The 18588-nt window shown below is 40.7% G+C and overlaps 2 long non-coding RNA genes across 2 annotated transcripts; one reads left to right on the top strand and one right to left on the bottom strand.

The window, feature by feature from the left end:
• Nucleotides 1-11583: 11583 nt before the first annotated feature.
• Nucleotides 11584-16420, top strand: LOC117449089 (uncharacterized). Its single transcript, XR_004552444.2, has 10 exons — nucleotides 11584-11656; nucleotides 11849-11967; nucleotides 12081-12374; nucleotides 12887-12972; nucleotides 13050-13104; nucleotides 13204-13236; nucleotides 13341-13445; nucleotides 13808-13891; nucleotides 13996-14647; nucleotides 15420-16420. It is a non-coding gene; the product is annotated as an uncharacterized lncRNA (long non-coding RNA).
• A 327-nt stretch (nucleotides 16421-16747) lies between these two features.
• Nucleotides 16748-18068, bottom strand: LOC139434198 (uncharacterized). Its single transcript, XR_011643610.1, has 3 exons — nucleotides 17878-18068; nucleotides 17294-17500; nucleotides 16748-16987 (listed from the first exon to the last, which is right to left on the bottom strand). It is a non-coding gene; the product is annotated as an uncharacterized lncRNA (long non-coding RNA).
• Between the last annotated feature and the right edge of the window lie 520 nt (nucleotides 18069-18588).

Below are 18588 nucleotides of genomic sequence, written 5' to 3'. Positions count from 1 at the left end.
ATGGTTCTCAGCAGGAAACCGATGGACTGTCCACTCCAAGTAGGGAATGAGTCCTTACCCCAAGTGAAGGAGTTCAAGTATCTCGGGGTCTTGTTCTCGAGTGAGGGAACAATGGAGCGTGAGATGGGCCGGAGAATCGGAGCAGCGGGAGCGGTGCTGCAGTCGCTTTACCGCACCGTTGTGACGAAAAGGGAGCTGAGCCAGAAGGCAAAGCTCTCTGTCTACCGGGCCATTTTCGTTCCTACCCTCACCTATGGTCATGAAGGATGGGTCATGACCGAAAGAACGAGATCGCGGATACAAGCGGCTGAGATGGGTTTTCTCCGCAGGGTGGCTGGTGTCTCCCTTAGGGATAAGGTGAGAAGTTCGGTCATCAGGGAGGGACTCGGAGTTGAGCCGCTCCTCCTTCGCGTCGAAAAGAGCCAGTTGAGGTGGTTCGGGCACCTAGTTAGGATGCCACCTGGGCGCCTCCCTAGGGAGGTGTTCCAGGCACGTCCAGCTGGGAAGAGACCGAGGGGTAGACCTAGGACCAGGTGGAGGGATTATATCTCTTCGCTGGCCTGGGAGCGCCTTGGGATCCCCCAGTCAGAGCTGGTTGATGTGGCCAGGGAAAAGAAAGTTTGGGGCTCTCTGCTGGAACTGCTACCCCCGCGACCCGACCACGGATAAGCGGGAGAAGATGGATGGATGGACATTTTAATGAATTTTTTTAAATTATGAATCAATTCATTTTATTGTATTTCCTTGAGGCTGGGGAAGATATCCAGCATGTAGTTCAACATGCAAATGTTCTAATGCAAGTAAGTATAAATATAACATGGAAAAGGAAATAAAATACGTTTCATAGGAGGATGTGGATTTATTTTTCTCTCACCTTGTAATTACACAATCAAACCATCTATAATTTAGATATAGCCTTCACTCACAAAACATTTTTTGTTGAATTTGACACATAGACTGATGGAAGAATCTGAGAGGAATGAACTATGAGCAGAGAAATAATCATATTTTAAAAGGACAGCAAAGTCCTCCTCCTGACCTACAAGTCCCTCCATGCCCTTGCCCCCCAGTACCTATCGGACATCCTTCACCCACATGCCCCACCCCGGAACCTGCGGTCTTCAGACTCTGGCCTGATCACCACCCCTCGCACCAAACTGAGAACCTTCGGGGACAGAGCCTTCAGTGTGGCAGCCCCCACCCTATGGAACGCTCTCCCTGCGGAGATTCGCAACATCCCCACACTGGGCGCCTTCAAAAGGGCCCTGAAGTCCCATCTGTTCATCAAGGCTTTCGGCCCTTAAATCGATCTGTTGTTTTGTCTGTCTGACCTTTGTTTTGTTTTGTTTTGTTTGTGCTTGCCCTATTCCTGTAAAGCGACCTTGGGTCCCTTGAAAGGCGCTATAGAAATCTCAGTTATTATTATTATTATTATTATTAAGAGTGACAGTGTGTCAGTGTGCTGAAGGATAGACCAGCTATCCAGGCTAGACTCTAAAGACTTTCCAAGGGGTAAAAATGCTGCTGCCGGAGTACTGACAGGAAATATTGCTGATATCAAGTCTACCATTCTCTTAAAAATACTCAGTCCAACAATATCAGTCTCATGAAGAAAGGTTTTTTAACGCTTATTAAAAATAGCAGAGAAACATGCATTCTGGTTCTCAGGAGGGAACATTGACGGTAAAATTTTTTCCAACAGTGTCAGTTTCCTTAACCTCTTAATTTGAGTTTTCCCGGCACTTGACTGATTTTGTATCGCTTTGCATTCTGGGTTAACAGACTGGAAAGCGATAGGTCGCTTTTTCTGTCAATCAAGTAAACTCCTGAATTAAGTGGCAGGGAGGCCAAGGGAGGAGGGATCAAAACCTGTTTTGTCTATTTTAACGGAGCCGGATTTTTTTTTTTATGAATTGCCCCCGACCGCGGTCGACGTACTGGGCACCTCTGACTTAAACACGTTATCCAGGATAAAAGCCACCTGCAAGGTGAATACAGCTGGTAAAAGAAAAACTATTTGAATGCGTACATTAACAGGTTTATGATATCACTGCCACGAGTGGATCTGACTTTAATTAGGCCTACATTTTTGTCTCGAGTGTTTCGTCAACTTAATGTTTTGCTTAAAATAATACTTCTGCATATAGTATGTGACACTGTAAGTGTTGCACGGCCAGATACGGCTCAGCTGACTCAGATAAGGAAATATATAATGTTACTTTGATCCAGTTACTTATGTTGTGGCAGATATTTAAGTAAGTTTGCTTAACGCTAATGTTATAATAATCAGATTGCTCTGAAGATGGAGGTGATATTCTATTCATGTTCACGTTCACACAGTCGGTGATCTTTGCCGGCCGTCTTTCCTGCAACGGCAGCTTTTCTGTATTTCCTTTCTCCTGTAATATGACTTGATTGCTTTAAACTCCGCACACTGAGCTCTGATTGGTCAGCAGGCGGTGCTTTCACTGAGTTGAGCTCTTAGCCTGCAACCTAACCAGGGGGGTATACTACGAAGCAGGATTTTTGCTTAGCGGCTAACTTCAGCGAAAACTCGGGGTTTCCGGTACTACGAAGCTGGTTCTCTTTTTAGCAGGCTAGATCTCCATGGTAACTTATGCTGTGCGGCTAACCTGGGGGGTATATATGAAGCAGGATTTTCGTTTAGCAAGATAACTTCTGGGATTTCCGGTACTACGAAGCTGGTTCACTTTTTAGCGGGCTAGATCTCCATGGTGACTTATTCTGGAACCTAGTCTGTGCTCCGAAGCAGGATAGGTTCCAGGATAAGAGATCAACTCAGCGAAAGCACCGCCTGCTGACCAATCAGAGCTCAGTGTGCGGAGGAAATACAGTTTAAACTGCCATTGCAGGAAAGACGGCCGGCCAAAATCACCGACTGTGTGAACGTGAAAATGTATAGAACATCACCTCCCATCTTCAGAGCAATCTGACTATTATAACTATTATACTATTATGTTAAGAAAGCTTAATTAAATATCTGCCACAACATAAGTAACCGGATCAAAGTAACATTACGTTGCCTACAGTCCGCGGCACTGTGAGTGCAGACGTCGATGTGTCCAATTATCATTCATATCATATCACATCATATCACATCATAATGTATCATTATTTCCTTATCTGAGTCAGCTGAGCCATATCTGGCCGTGCAACACTCACAGTGTCACATACTGTATGCAGAAGTATTATTTTAAGCAACACATTAAGTTGACGAAACACTCGAGACAAATGTAATTAAAGTCAGATCGTGTTTTAGACGGGCAGTGATATCATAAACCTGTTAATGTACGCATTCAAACACTTGTTCTGTTCCCAGCTGTGTTCACCTTGCAGGTGCAGCTATGTGGCTTTTTATCCTGGATAAAGTGTTTAAGTCATGGATGTTTAAAGTTTAACTTCTTCATATTTGTCTAATATTATAGTTGACATTTCATTCAGGAAGTATGACGCTGCGCTGTCAGTGCGCTTGTCCATGTTTGTGATTAGTCGAATGCTCCAAATACCAGAGCCCTAGAGATACTAAGAGTTACGACACTCTTTGATGTTGCCGCCAGCCGGTCACGTGGTTTATGTATGCCAGGATAGTTCCAAACGCACTTCCGTGGCAATGCTTCTATGGCAAAAACAGCACGAACATGGTCAAAATAGTCAACCAACGCTGTTATTTTTAAAAGATTGCTTTCATATTTACATGATGTAGTTACACTTTGTATGGATTGGCACCAGGGGCGTCGCCTGGACCTGGAAACATGCAGGGCTTAGCCCACAGTGGTGGCGCTACAGTCGAATTTTCTACTGCAAGAGTCCCCACACGCACATACACAATTGCGCCATCTAGTGTCACAAACGTATGCCTGCATTAGCTTTGTTACGGCAATGGATTGTGGGAGATTCTCATAGCCCGTGAGGATCTCTTGAGGGTAAGGTGCCTGTATTATGTCGGTGGACAAAATGTAGGCTATGTTTTTATTTTATAAGGACAATAACGTACTGTTGTGTTTGTTTAGTTTAATGTTAATTGTTTAATGCTCACAGTCACAGCAACATATTTTTTGTGTGATTGGCTATTTGCAGTGGTGAGCCGTGACTTTTATACCTAGGCCCTCTGACCCCCACACCTTCCCTCGAGTTATTATGTCACAGCAGCGTATACTTCAGCGGAAGGAGGCCACTTTGCCAGGGGGAGGTGATCCAGCGACGAGACAATAAAAAAAAAGAGAAACTGAAAAAAGCAATTCATATTAGGTTCTGTTGTGGCACTACGCAGTGGTTCCCAAACGGTGTGCCGCGGCACACTGGTGTGCCGTGAGGCAAGTCCGGGTGTGCCGTGGGATTTTGTGACAACCATACATTATTATTGCAATATACAACTACACAAAAATAATTATTTTTTAATTTACTATATCAGTACTTTGTAGGTTTATATGTACGTAATCTGCGCGACTTGCGCGTCCACATCTCCGCGTGCAGTGCTGCATAAACATGGCTGAGTCAGCGATAACTCTCGAGGGGTGGAGGTGTGCCCATTATTTTGAGTTCATCCGAAGAATAGACAGGAATGTGACGGTGAGGTGCAAACTGTGTCCAGGCCAGAAGCTGTTATCCACTGCTGTAAACACCACGTCAAACCTCAACAAGCACCTGCAAAGAACACTTGCTAAGGTGGAGCTACCGCACACGCCATTTGTTGTTTATATCACAGTCTGTTCTTCTTCTCTGTCTTCCGGTTGTTGCCTGTTTTGAATGACGAATACACACTCCCGCCGCCTGCTGGTAAGGAGAGTTATTGTACGTGCTCGGCTGAAGTCTTTGCGGTGTCTGGTTCCAGTGCAACACATGGCCAACACGCAGGAGAACACGCCGACGCAATAGCGTGAGCAGAGATAGATAGACTGCGCAAAATATACAGATAGCAGGAGACAGAGAACAGCCATGGTCAGATAGGAAAACATTCAGGATCTGGATCAGTCTTATGCGACAATGGAAACTGAACTAAAGAGAACATTTGAAACTTTAGCAGTCTGCGTGATCTGCCTGCAGGGAGGGGCGGGCCGGCCCTGCGAGTAAAGTAACGAGTAAAGTAACGAGTTACTTTATGTAGAGAGTAACGAAGTAGTGTAATATATTACTTTTTTTTAAAGTAATATGTAATATATTACTTTTTTTTTAGTAACGACCCCATCTCTGCTGAAATGTTACATTTATAATTTGTAGTTCAGGACCATGGATAGTGCTGCGTACCTGGACTCACATTCAGGTTCAGGTCCGGACTCAAGTCCAGAGGTTCAGGTTCAGGTCCGGACTTATAAGTCCGGACCTGAACCCATGGCTTGTTTCAAGTTGTGTGACTAAAGTGAACTTATTGTGAGCTAATTATCAATTGAAAATTAACTCATAATCAACTCAAATTCAAACTTGTCAGGTTTATTTTGCTCCCTTCCAACTTGTGTCTACATTTCTCTACAAAGTACAAATGTAAAAAAAACACTTTTTGCCACTTTTCTACAACTCTGCTTGTGTACATTATACAGTACATACTACATACATAGTGATGTACATACATACTGTTAGAAATTAAAATCAATGTTGATATGGCGTAATTTTGAATTAAATACACTATTTAATTTAAATCAGTTTTATTCCGAAAAAACCGGAAGTTCACAATATTAACTTAATGCTTTTATTCTGAAAATTCTTCACTTCCGGTTAGCATTAGCATGTGGCCAAATGCTACGTTTTCAAACCGTGAATCGAAGGTGAAATGACATGTGATGTTGTACACTGAGCACACTGGGATTAGCACTCATTTATTGACGCTGAATAACGTTTATCAGGGAATGTTTAAATAACCACAGACACCAGAATATACGTAAGTGCTAGTTTTTTTGCGAGTCCAAGTACCGGTTCCCGACTTTCCGGTTTTAACCGGACTTGAACCGAAACGTTTTACAAGTCCAGTACCGGTTCGGCGTACCGGTACGCAGCACTAACCATGGACAATGCAGCTTCCTTGCATTGACAGTTCTCTGTGCTGAATGTCCTTTGTCTCATGTTTAATGTTGTGACCTGTCTGGTTTAAATGAGTGTGTTGCTGCTTTGATGAAGCCTAATTTGATAACGTTTCAAATTAATTTCTGAAATATTTCGTTAATAAATATTTCATGAGTAATATAGTTGTCTTTGTCACATTTTATTTGGCATTAGTAAATAATTATGCACATAATACAGATATTTTACATGATATGAGTGATAACACGTGTTATAAGGGCTATTTTGCACAATAGGTGTGCCTTGAGATTTTTACTTGTCCTTTGGTGTGCCTTGGGCACAAAAAGTTTGGGAACCACTGCACTACAGGATATAAAACCTTCCAAGCCATGACCTCTGCCTGACCTCAGGACCACTCAAAGGAGAATGCAGCACATCAAACTGGAGTCAGGACTAGTGTGAATAACACATTTTGGCCAAAACAAATTGTTGCTTACCAACAAACAAAAAAGCAATACTATTTACAAAAATAGTAAAAGCAATACTATTTACAAAAAAGCAATACAGAACTCTAGGGCATCCAGGAGCCTAACCATTTTGAAAAAAACAAAAAGGTTCCTTTGTGAAAGGGACATCCTCTTCATCTGTTTCCTGGGCCCTAAAAAGCAGAGCAAGAATAGGAACAGTGGTGAATAAGGGGAGAGAATACTATGAGAGGCCGTCTAGCTCACAACTCATACTTGGTCTGACAAACAATATCAGAATCTCACATGTACACCACCAGACTCATCACACACAGCATCATACCATCTTTAACGTACTGTCATTCCTTCCTTCATTTACCATCATACTATCATACATAAATAACTATTCTCTCTCACATTATAATAAATTATAATAGTGTATGTGAAAGAGGATAGTAGTATGTGTGTAATCGGTAAACAATGTATGTAAGACAGAATAATAACCTTTATAAGAGGGAATAGTATTTCATGTTAATAACAATAGTCATATATGTAAAACAGAATAGCAGTGAATGAAAGGCCGAATAATAGCTCATATAAGAGGTAATAATAGTTAATGTGAATGACTATAGGATTCTGTATAAAACAGAATGATAGGGTGTGTGCATAAGAATAGTTGTATGTGTGAGAGAGTATGATTGAAAAGGAAGTGAGTTTGATTGAAAAGGAAGTTGGTCTAAATTCTCAGTTCGTGATTGGCTCTAAGTTTTTTGTTTGACGGACACCGCCCACAATGGCAGTAGACTACTACTAATTTTCCCTGTGTAACCTGAAGAGTAAAAGGGTCAAGTCCGTCAGAAAGCAATGACTGTAAGTGTAAGTGTAAGCCTAACACTTACACTGACTGTAAGGATTAGTAACATGTATTCTGTTTATGTGATGACAATTAGAGATGTTTAAACTGCGTTAAAATTAGGGCTGTCAAACGATTACAATTTGTAATCAGATTAATCACAGCTTAAAAATTAATTAATCATGATTAATCACCATTCGAACTATGTCCAAAATATGCCATTTATTTATGTATATTGTTGTGGGAATGGAAAGATAAATGAAAGAAGGCGGATATATCCATTTAACATACAGTATCTATGTTTATTATAACATTGTTCTGCGTGTCAAAATGAAAGATAGCCCACACACCTATCAATCATCAAACCGTGGAGTCTTAATTCATTACGTGTTGATTTCTATCAACGGGGGAGTACTTCAGGAAAGTCGACAGAGGGGGGGGCTAGTGGAGTACTTCGTGACCACAGAGTGTGAACGTTGTGATCAGCTGTTTTAGCGCAGTTCTCCAGTGAAGGGGGGAGTCTCCCTCCGCAGCCGGTCGGCGTAGTTTTGGCACAGTTCCGTTGTACAGACAGCAGCCCTGTCTGTGCACACGGAGACCGACTCTGTCGTCCGGTGATCTAACCGCCTTCTGGAAAAGCTTCACAAGTACGTCGGTACGCAAATGCGCTTTGTGACACAAGTGACGGTACGCATTTCAGATTACGCACATAACCTGCGTACCAGTTATGTGCACCCCTGTACCAGAGCCATATTATTACTATTATATGGCTCTGCCCTGTACTACAGCAAAAGTATTCTCCGTCGGGACTTCCTGCAACAACACCACGCCGTTATCAAAGATCTTCTATTGGGAAGACGATCACTACGTGACAAAAGTTTTCAAAACCGTGGCTACTGAAATCAATCTTACTAACTGCTGTCTGTGCAATTTACTCTGCGCGAGTTGGCAGACTTTATTTTGCATACTTTAACATCATTTTTCATGGTGGGGCTAAGCCATTTCTTGGTTTCTGCACATGCGTTAAATATTTTAACGCAATTAATTCAAAAAATTAATTACCGCCGTTAACGCGATAATTTTGACAGCACTAGTTAAAATGTGTTAGCATTCGCGCTAGCATAAACGCTAGCGTTAGCCATACTAGCCTGTATACATGCTTATTGCACAGCTAGCATTAGCTATATTTACCTTGTTTACACTTAGCGGTCCTAAGTGTTAATCTGTGTATGTTACACTTGCATGTATGAGATCATTAAGTGCCTTGTAACTTCTTGTTGTATAGTTTCACTCTAGACTGACAAATAAGTCAATAAAGGAGCATGGCTGCTCATTCCCTGGTTCTCAAAAGACTTTGGCCGGCTGTTTAATCTATGTTCACACTTGAGACAGTACAGCACATAGAGAGAACAGTACACCTATAGTGTAAGTACATACAAGCAGGTCACACAGTATGATCACAAATAGATATTCTTTGGATTAAATATGATCTATTCTTATGTAACAAGACATGACACTATTAAGTGTTAATTAAGTCTAAATAACTCAAAATTAGGTACTACTGTCTTATTGGGCCTATATTGAGCAGAGCATATATAAGACTAAAACTCATGTACAACAACTTCCTTACTTGCAATAAATAAGCACTAATTAGAGGGTTATTGAGGAAAAACTCTCAACTAATGGCTTATTACTTGTATAATCTGGTCATGTAGAATAAGGCATTAATACGTGTTTTATAATGACTAATAAAGGGCCAATATACTGCTAATATGCATGTTAATTATCAACTAGTTGATGGTGAATTTGTGTACCTTAATATAAAGTGTTACCAAAAGTTCTTATTGCAGCTCAAATGTAGCCGTGCTCTGAGCAGCTTCAGGCTTTGTTTTCAAGGCTGTAAACCAGTCAAGGAATGAATATTTAAACTGGCTTCCTGTTGGATCAACCTGACTTCTATGCTCTCTCACAACCAGTACAATGTCCTCCTGTCATAAGCTCTCAAAAACACAAGGGCTGCAGTCGAATAGTCCAACAATCAGCTCCTAAATTCTAACCCTATCGTCTATCCCTTGACCTCTGAGTGAAACGTCACGGGGTTAAGGGATAGTGGATAGGAGAATTCAAAAGGACTTAGGAGAAGAGACTGCGGTACTTTGAGAATCCGACTGCACTTTCACTATCCGACGTGTTTATGATGCGCCAGCGGACGTCATAAATGTGCGTCTGCTGCTGTGGGGGAACTCCAGTTTTCTATCCAGCGGACTACGACATGGATGTTCAATAAGAACGAGGGACTACTGTGAACTCATCCAGAGACTCTGCTCCGTGCTCTGATGCTGCTGCTTTGCTTTATGAACGTGGACAACAGAGAAACATATTCTTCATGACCAAAGTTGGAATTGAAATAAAAAAGGAAAGTGAAACTTATGCTCGTCGTCACCCTCTCCCTTACATTTACTGATAATTTCAGTAAAAACTAACGTTCATATTTCTCTTTTTGATTATAATACTGATGAACGTTCAAAACAAAGCACTTTGGCAACTTACAACATATGTTTTAAAATGCTTAATAAGCACCGTAACTTTTCATCATTCATCCACATCTGTGAAGTAACTAAAGGGATTAGATACATGTAGTGGAGGAAAAGTACACCAGTTACCTCTGAATTGTAGTGGGGTAGAAAAATAGCATACAATGGAAATACTCAAGTAAAATACAAGTATCTGAAAAGTACTTGAGCATGAGTTTAGTAACACCACTGCAGTATTCATTCATTCCCCCGCACTGTGCGCCCATATGGATGCAGCGCACCGGAACGCCGGAAGAGTGCAGGCATAGGAGCCATACACATGCTGCGTTTTTGCATATTCAAATCCACTGTGTTGGTCGCCATTTCCGGCTGTGTACTTAGTTGAACGTTGCCTAGTTTAACTTTTGGAACGCACTCAACGCAGCAGCGCGACGAACAAGAACAAGGGTGAACACAGGGACCGGTGCGCGTCACCGCAAAGGAGGGGAGTAATAAGCAGGCCTACATTTACTCAAGTAGCCTACAGCACTTAAAGGTGGGGTAAGTACGTTTCAGAAACCGGCTCGAGATACACTTTTTGTTATATTCCATGGAATGCTCTTAACATCCCGATAGTACGGTGGCCGGCAGGTGCAAACGCTAAACAACGGCCACAAACACACACATAAGCAGGAAACACCTGCAAATAATGAAATGAAAAACCAACAAACCCTGAAAACACATACAACAGAAAAACGCTGCATTTACAGAAATGATGCAAGCTAAACCTACAACACACAAACCTCGAAAACAAATACGCTGCAAATACAAAAACGATATGCAAAGTCAAAAGCACATACAACCGAAAAACACATTACAAAAAAAAAAGACATTACAAAAAAAAACATTCCGGAAGTGCTTCAGGCCTCTAGGGGGCGCGCTACGTGGAACAGATTGATGTATGACCAGACATAGAGAGAACGAACAAGAGGAAAGAAAGTTCATTTAAGTGGAGAAAGATATAAGAAGGTAAGTTTTGTTTTTATACATAGAGCGTCATATTTATATAGCTAGCGTTAGCGTGTTTGATAAAAGAGCTTGCAAGAGCCATTGTGCACCTAAATGTAACTCTTGACATAATATAGATATAGTATAGAACCGGGACGCCCCTCCCTACACGCAGATCACACAGACTGGGTGGGGTCTCACGCCCTCACCTCGTGGAGGGGGACTCAACTGAGCCACAAATGCGATGCGGTGATAAAAAGGAAATCAAATAAAATGTAAAAAGTTGAATTAAAATATTAAAACAGCAACACAACATTATTCCCACATTAAAAGACAGTCTGAAGAGGTGTGTTTTGAAGGTGGGGGGGGGGGGTCGGTGCAGTCTCTGATGTTTAATGGGAGTGAGTTCCAGAGGGAGGGGGTGGCGATGGAGAAAGCTCTGTCCCCCCAGGTTCGGTGCTTGGTTTGTGTGGGGATAGACCTTTATATATACAGTCTATGGGATAGACAGGAGGTTGGCTTCTGATGAGTTAATTGAAAGACCGTCTTTAATACTATTATAATATTTAGGTAGCCGAAAAATATCCACTCTTTTTGACTTAACCTAGCTGTCCTACATTTTATTTCTCCACAGATGTACTGTCCATTCTGTGGTTCCAGCGTGACATCTTCGCATGGCTTTTGTGGTGTCTGTGGCAGAGACATCACGTTTCTAAAAGATGTGGCTAACAAAGTCCCTGAGGAGATGCCCACCACTAGTGCGCATCTAAGTGCGCATCTAAGTGCACAGCCTAGCACCAGTGCAGGTAAATAGGTTGTTCGTTTTATTACCAAACAATAAGTATTTAAAGAAAACTTGGTTTAAAAGTTCGAATTCTGTTATTTCTTACCTACTGTTGAATGTGTTATAAGATGTTCCTCAGAAGGGATTGAGGATGAGACTCCTATTGAACATAATGAAGAGTAATGAATGTTTTATTCCTGTTTGTTTGTAACAGGAAGCTCAGCTGTAGAGTCCTTTCAGAAATATAGGGAAATAAAAAAGAGGGAGAGAAAGACCTTTTTTACAAAGGGACGGCATAACTCCAAAAATGAAAAGAAACAGAAATTGGTGAAGGTATGCAACGTTTTCTATTATGAATACATCTGTAATTCAAATCTGCTCACCACACTCTCATATAATGTCCGAAAAAACGTTTTATTCATTTGCATGTTATTGTATTTTTGCAGATTTCTGTTGGAGTAATGAGGACGATGGATAGCTGCCTTAAACCCGTGAGAGGGAGGTCACTTCCCCTTAATGTTGAACCTCAATGGGCATGTGAAGAACTGTTGGCTGCTGCCATAAAAAAGCAGAAAGCCTTTAACCAGGACTTGGAAGATGGTACCCTGATGCGAGGGTGATAACAAATATACCCGGAACGGACACCCCTTTCACAGTACAGATGTACAAAGAGGCCGTTGGAAAGCCCTACCAATGAATTACGTTGTACATCTGTACTCTTGAAGCCGTTGAAAACAGTTGTAAGTGCTTCTGACATATATTCCCCCTTGTTTAAAGCACTAAACTGTATAATAGTTCAAATGTAAACATACAGCATAACATTGTTCTGTCTATATTTCTTAACACAATTCATTCCACCCATCATTCCTTTCTCTTCGTGGTTGAACTTATGAGGTCAAATGGTCTTTTATGAATAGTGGCAGAAGAAATGGAATTTAAGTATCAACAAAAGCTTCCAAACTTTCCTTCTGTTCAAACTAAATATAAATTCCCTCTTAAGGATTGTAATTCTAAATTAACCTTTTTTCTCACAACAATGTTGGTTTGTTGTGCCCCAATGTAAATCCTAATGTGAGAGTGAAAAGGACAACAATATAATGTACATTTCACAAACATTTTGTGTTTCGATTGAATCCTTTCTGATTGATGTCAATCCAATAATTCAGGATTCAAACCAACATTTGATGATAGGTACAGACGTAGGGGAACAATTATTTTTATAGTATTAATCATGACACTTTTATTTTCTTAGGTTACACTGGAACAACCTCTTCAAGTGACGAGGACAGTGTGGTTGTTGTAAAGTTGCCATCTGGAGACAGTCTTGCTGACACCGTGGTCAGTTTGGATCTATCGTGGCATTTATTCTTAATTAAAGTGAATTTATTTTATTTCAGTCATTTGTGTGTATGCAGCTGTGGGACTTTCCAAATGAACAGAGCACTCCCAGAATGGACAACAGTTTGCTGGGTAAAATAAAACATTGTCAATATATTATCTTGTGCCACAAGAAGCAGAATGTTTTAACAGTACAGTAGTTTGAATATATTTTTTGTTTACCTTTATCAGACCTCTCAGGCCCCACAGCCAGCGTCTGATCGGGTAAGACTAATTAAAAATGTAATTATACCATCATGTAGGTTTGAGTTTGTGAACATGAAATCCATAAATACCTTTGTGTGCACTCGTTTCCTGGGTAAAACTAGGATGCAGCACCAACCCCATTCCAGGAAGAGGTCCAGTCTGCCCCGGGTCAGAACACCTTCTATAGGGAAACGAGGTTGACAGTTGCATCGTGACACAGTGGTGTGGTGTGTATCTTTATTTGTACATTTGTTTGTTAGTATAGCCTCCAATCAGTGGGTAACATTGCCAGGAAGCAGAACAATTACACTTTCATACATTTCCAAAGGACACCGACAACATCTGACATCTTAGTGAAGACGATACAAAAAACACCCACACATATTTTTCAAAGATCAGATATTGTTTGTTGCATCCATTTCAAATGTTTACAAGGATCGTGCAGGAGTATGACAACGTGCTGTTGTCAGTTTATAACCCAATGTATTGAAAAAAAAACAGGAAGAGGATCGACATCCTTTTGTAAATACGACTGACCTGCATATACTATGTATTTGAAAGTAATTATTCAACTGTCTTCTCACTGCAGCAACTACACACATGTGTATGCTCCGATCATTATCGACAGCCAGTCTGAGCCAGAAGAGGAGACGGAGCAAACTGCAGAGGAAAGGTATTAATTGTTACTTTTACCACTTCATTTTTTTATTCTATACTGTAAATCTTATTACTAGCTTCATCCTTTAATATTACAACACATCGCTTTGTCTTTCCCAGCACAGAACACCTGACTGCGCCAGACGTTGTTGCAGAACTCTCTGCAAAAAGAACAAATACATCTTGCAGCAGGTTCAATATGAACCGATCCAGTGTGTGGGGTGGAGCATCCGCGGCTTCAAAGGGGCCTCGTTCGACCCCTCTCATCAGATGCAGGTTAAGTTCACTGACGATGAGGGACACACTGAGGACGGAGGGGACACTGGTGGTCCCAAGCGGGAGTTCCTGACCCTCCTAATGGAACGCTTGAGAATGAGAAGAATATTTGATGGTCCACAGGACAGGAAAATGCAGGTAATGATGTTCGCAAATCTGTCTTATGTTCAATACTGTGCTGTAAGTATAGGAGCTGCTGATGGATTTTGCAGCTGGACTTACGAGACAATTACATTATCTTATACTGTATATCTTTATGATAACGTGGCAACTGTTGGTTAACGTGATAATAATTTGACAAAAAATATCAACAGCTGCAAAAGATGACGAATACTTTCATGCTGGGAGGATGATTGCAACTTCTATAGTTCATGGTGGTCCAGGCCCGCTTCCTGTCAGAGACGCTCTCCCAGCACCTCACCGGAATGAAAAACACCAACATTGAAGCCATCATTGAAGACATGACTGATGGCACTATGAGAGCTTCCCTGCTCTGGTAGGCTGGCATATTAGGGCAAACATGTGTTGTGTTACGATCACAGCCAACAGACCACATGAAGTCGTCTCCCTTATAACCTGTGAAGAAATTGGTTTTTTTATTGTCCGACCTTCGATAGCTTGTTATTGGGCTTTTATCGCCTCTTTTGGAACCATAACGAACAACCGTAGCTAGCTGTTAGGCAAACCATTAGAAATGATGCCGTATTTATTTATCATACCTAACTGTCATTACAAACATCATTAATGAAAACAAATGTACACTCCTAAGAACAAGTTTGTCATCTTAGAACAATATTAAAAATGTATTCCTCCTTTCATGACATGGATATAGTTATATACGCTTTAATATCTTGCCACTTTGATTAATGCAACTCCTTGCATTAGGTATCATTCATAATTCTTGCTCCCCTCTGCAGCTGGTCAAAAATGATTGGGGTAATTAAGTGTAAAACACAATGTTGAAGAAGAAGAAGAAGAAGAAGAAGAAGAAGAAGAAGAAGAAGAAGAAGAAGAAGAAGAAGAAGAAGAAGAAGAAGAACTTGGATTTATTTACCTTTCAAGAAACCAAAGGACACTTACATTTATGATACTATTTAATGAGAGTAGTAAATCAGTCAGATTTAGACCGAACACCAAGGAGGGAAAGAAGATGTTACAATTATTGAGAATATATATTTGTTATTTGATAAATGACCTGTCTTCCTTCATATGCGAGTTTGACAGCATATTGATTTATGTCTCTGGATGATGATTGTTTTCTACCCTAGATATCCAGCGCAGCTACATTGGAGGAACTTCATGCATCAATCGACAGAATGCCAGCTGGTTGCAGACTGCAGGTTGCTTGCAGTACCCTGATGGTGTGGATGGCAAAAACGCAATCATAAAGGATTTCATGCAGTGGTACATTATTTAGCGCAACCATTTTGCCATACGAAGGTAATGTTTCTGCACCATTTAACCTCAGTTCAATGTATTTTAATTGTTATCAAACACATCACCATTTAGATGTTCAAGCAAGGTTATCATTTATATTAGCACCATTCAGACACAAAGCAATTCCAAGTGCTTTACACTTTCAGAAAATACAAACATTGCATTTAAAACTTCATTAAAATTATTAAAAGCAGTTTAACGTGTATTGAAGCTCGAAACAAACATTTAAAGATAAGAAAAGCCTAAATCAAGCGTTCTGTGACCGATTGTGATGCCAAGGCGATTGAGGGTTTACGAGGGGAGAGTTGCAGCTATCCATTCACTGGACAGTCCTGCATTTGGAGATCATTTTATTATCAGTTTAGTTACTTTCACAGAAGTTATTCTGACTTTATTTAATATATGTTATTGGTCTTGGTCAAAAAGTAAAATATGAAACAGAAATATGTAAAGATTATTGATTGATTGACTTTACTGCATGTAAAACCCAGAGGTCATTAAGAAATGAAGTAGATCCAACATTGGTTCTAATACTTTCTTCAGATATTGTAACTAACCTGGCGATAGGTGAGTAGTTAGGTAGATTGATGGGTCTTTGTGTCGAATGTTTCCTACATTCAAAGACGGACTTGAAGCCTTGGATGTGATGCATGCTTTGGAGCAGCATGCAAGTGTTTTCAGAGCTTGTATGTGCTCAAGTGTGCTAGAGCTGACTTCTGCCACACTGGAGGAAGTCTTTGAGGTTCAGCACAGCAGCGACAAAGGAGGCTCAAGACGCCATGAGGAAACCAGGTGCTGGGATTTTGGAGAGACTATCTCCTTGAAAAAGAAGGTTTCTTTGAGTTCCAACATTGTTCACATCTTCAAATAATTAGCTATTAATGGCAGTTCTATCAATCTTGATATTTTAAAAAAACAAAAAACCGTAATACTACTTTTTCTTCTCAGAAAAACAAACAGGACTCCTCCTCAGTGACATCCTGATGTTCTCAACAGGATTAAACGCCCTGCCACCGCCTGGAATCCAGCCGAGACCCCAATTGGTTTTTCACCGGACATCTCGCTTTCCAATCGGCAGAACCTGCTCAAACTCGATTGAAATACCAATGTCAAGCACCTACGAACAGTTTGAAAGCAACATGGACTTTGGAATCCAAAATTCGCCTGGTTTTGGACTTTATTGAAAGCTGGGCTTACCATTTACAGATTAGCCATGTTCTTCATATTTATATAGTTCGCAACACAAGACTCCCAGGTCAAGGGTTGACCACTCGTTCTTTGAAGGTTCTCAAAGTGTTCCTGGAAGTGGTCGTCTCCACATAGACTGTTGGTCGAGTCCAGAACAAACTGGCCCAAGTGGTCTTGTGGGACTGGGAACCCACAGTCAGTTCCACCGTACCTGGATGTGCAATATGTTCAACAGTTATTATTCACATGTACAAAATTGTTCTTGAAATGTTGTTTTGTTGTTGAACTTCTTTGAAAATTAAAAAAGTTACTGTCACTTAATAGTAGACATTATTTAATAATAATAGTAATAGTAATAGTAATAACTGACTGACTGAGGCGAACAGATTAGGACACAATCTTAATTTATAGTGAAAAATGTACTTTGGGGCAACTGATTTTTTCTTAGAATTTTAGGCAGTTACTAAAAATAAATCTGAACAAAATTGAGAAATATGTTTAATTGATAGAAACAAACCTGTGTGGCAGGTTGTACATGACGGATGGACAACGAGACTGGTTTACAGGTCTGATAATATGCGTGTTCCACTTTTCCCTGCATTCGTCAAGGTCCCTCGGTAGCACACCCATGAAGACAACCCGCACGAGGCATGTGTGCGCAGGACTGCCACTGAAGTGATGTTTTTCTCTCAGGTCATTCATGAGATCCATCCAAAATTGAGACCTGAAGAAACAGATTCAAATGAGAGCTGTTTTTTTTTATACATTGATGATTTCCATGTAAAGGGATTCCAAATAAATATAACAAACAACAGTAAACCTGTGGTATCAAATAGTCATGTTTATAAGAACTGTATTAAGGAACAGAGATAAAGGGTATCTGTGTTTCAACTGATGATTCCGATCAATTAAATTAAAAGGAAATCAGCAACCACACCAGGCATACCATGTCAGGCTGTGCCTGTGGTGCAGAGTTTAGTTGGAAAATAATTATTGTAGGAGATCGGAACTAATACACTGAAAATATAATTACATTACTTTTTATAGATATACTATGTTCACTGTCAAGGATGTAAAAAAGAAAAGAAAGAAGCACCACACCTCTGTTTTCTGAAGTACGACCACCAGCTTTCAATTCTTTGATTTGCTGTTGAAGAGCCACGCGTGTGACTGGCAGCCCCAGCCACATGGTCAGTGTGTCTCGATCTTAAAGCACACGGGATGGCTGCCATTGTGCCGTTCTCAGTGCCGCCGTCTGTACGCAGCCTCATACAGTAGGTATGACTCCATGCTCTGTGACACAACGTATGACATTTTGAGCAATGACCCCAGGGTCATTGTTTGTTGCTCCACACTTCAACCACAATACTTTTCTGAGGAGGCCATCAATACATCCGCTGATGGCCAAACCATAGGGCTGTAGCTTATCATAGCCATCAACATGCCAGACGTGGTTGGGTCCTTCAGAGCTGTATGTTCTTCGTACAAATACTTTACTTATATTGTATACTACGTTGTACTTCTACTGCACTACAAATCAGAGGTAGGCTACATAGTGTACTTGTACTCACTACATGTATTTAATACAATTAAGTTACTGTACAGATGTGGATGAATGATGTGAAATATAATCAAGTGTTGAATCAGACTTTAGTTCCACCTGGAGTAAATCCACCAGCTACCCTGCAGTCTACAAAGTCATTCAGACTAGCTGCACCTTCACCAGCTTTGAGAACACTTTCATGATCAATCATTATAAAACATATATATATATTATTCTGAAATGGACCAATCTGCACAACGACTACTTTT

Source organism: Pseudochaenichthys georgianus, chromosome 7 (assembly GCF_902827115.2).
Source record: "Pseudochaenichthys georgianus chromosome 7, fPseGeo1.2, whole genome shotgun sequence".
Lineage (NCBI taxonomy): Eukaryota > Metazoa > Chordata > Actinopteri > Perciformes > Channichthyidae > Pseudochaenichthys > Pseudochaenichthys georgianus.
The sequence above is the reverse complement of the archived record's forward strand: the minus strand, read 5'-3'. Positions and strand labels throughout refer to the sequence as shown.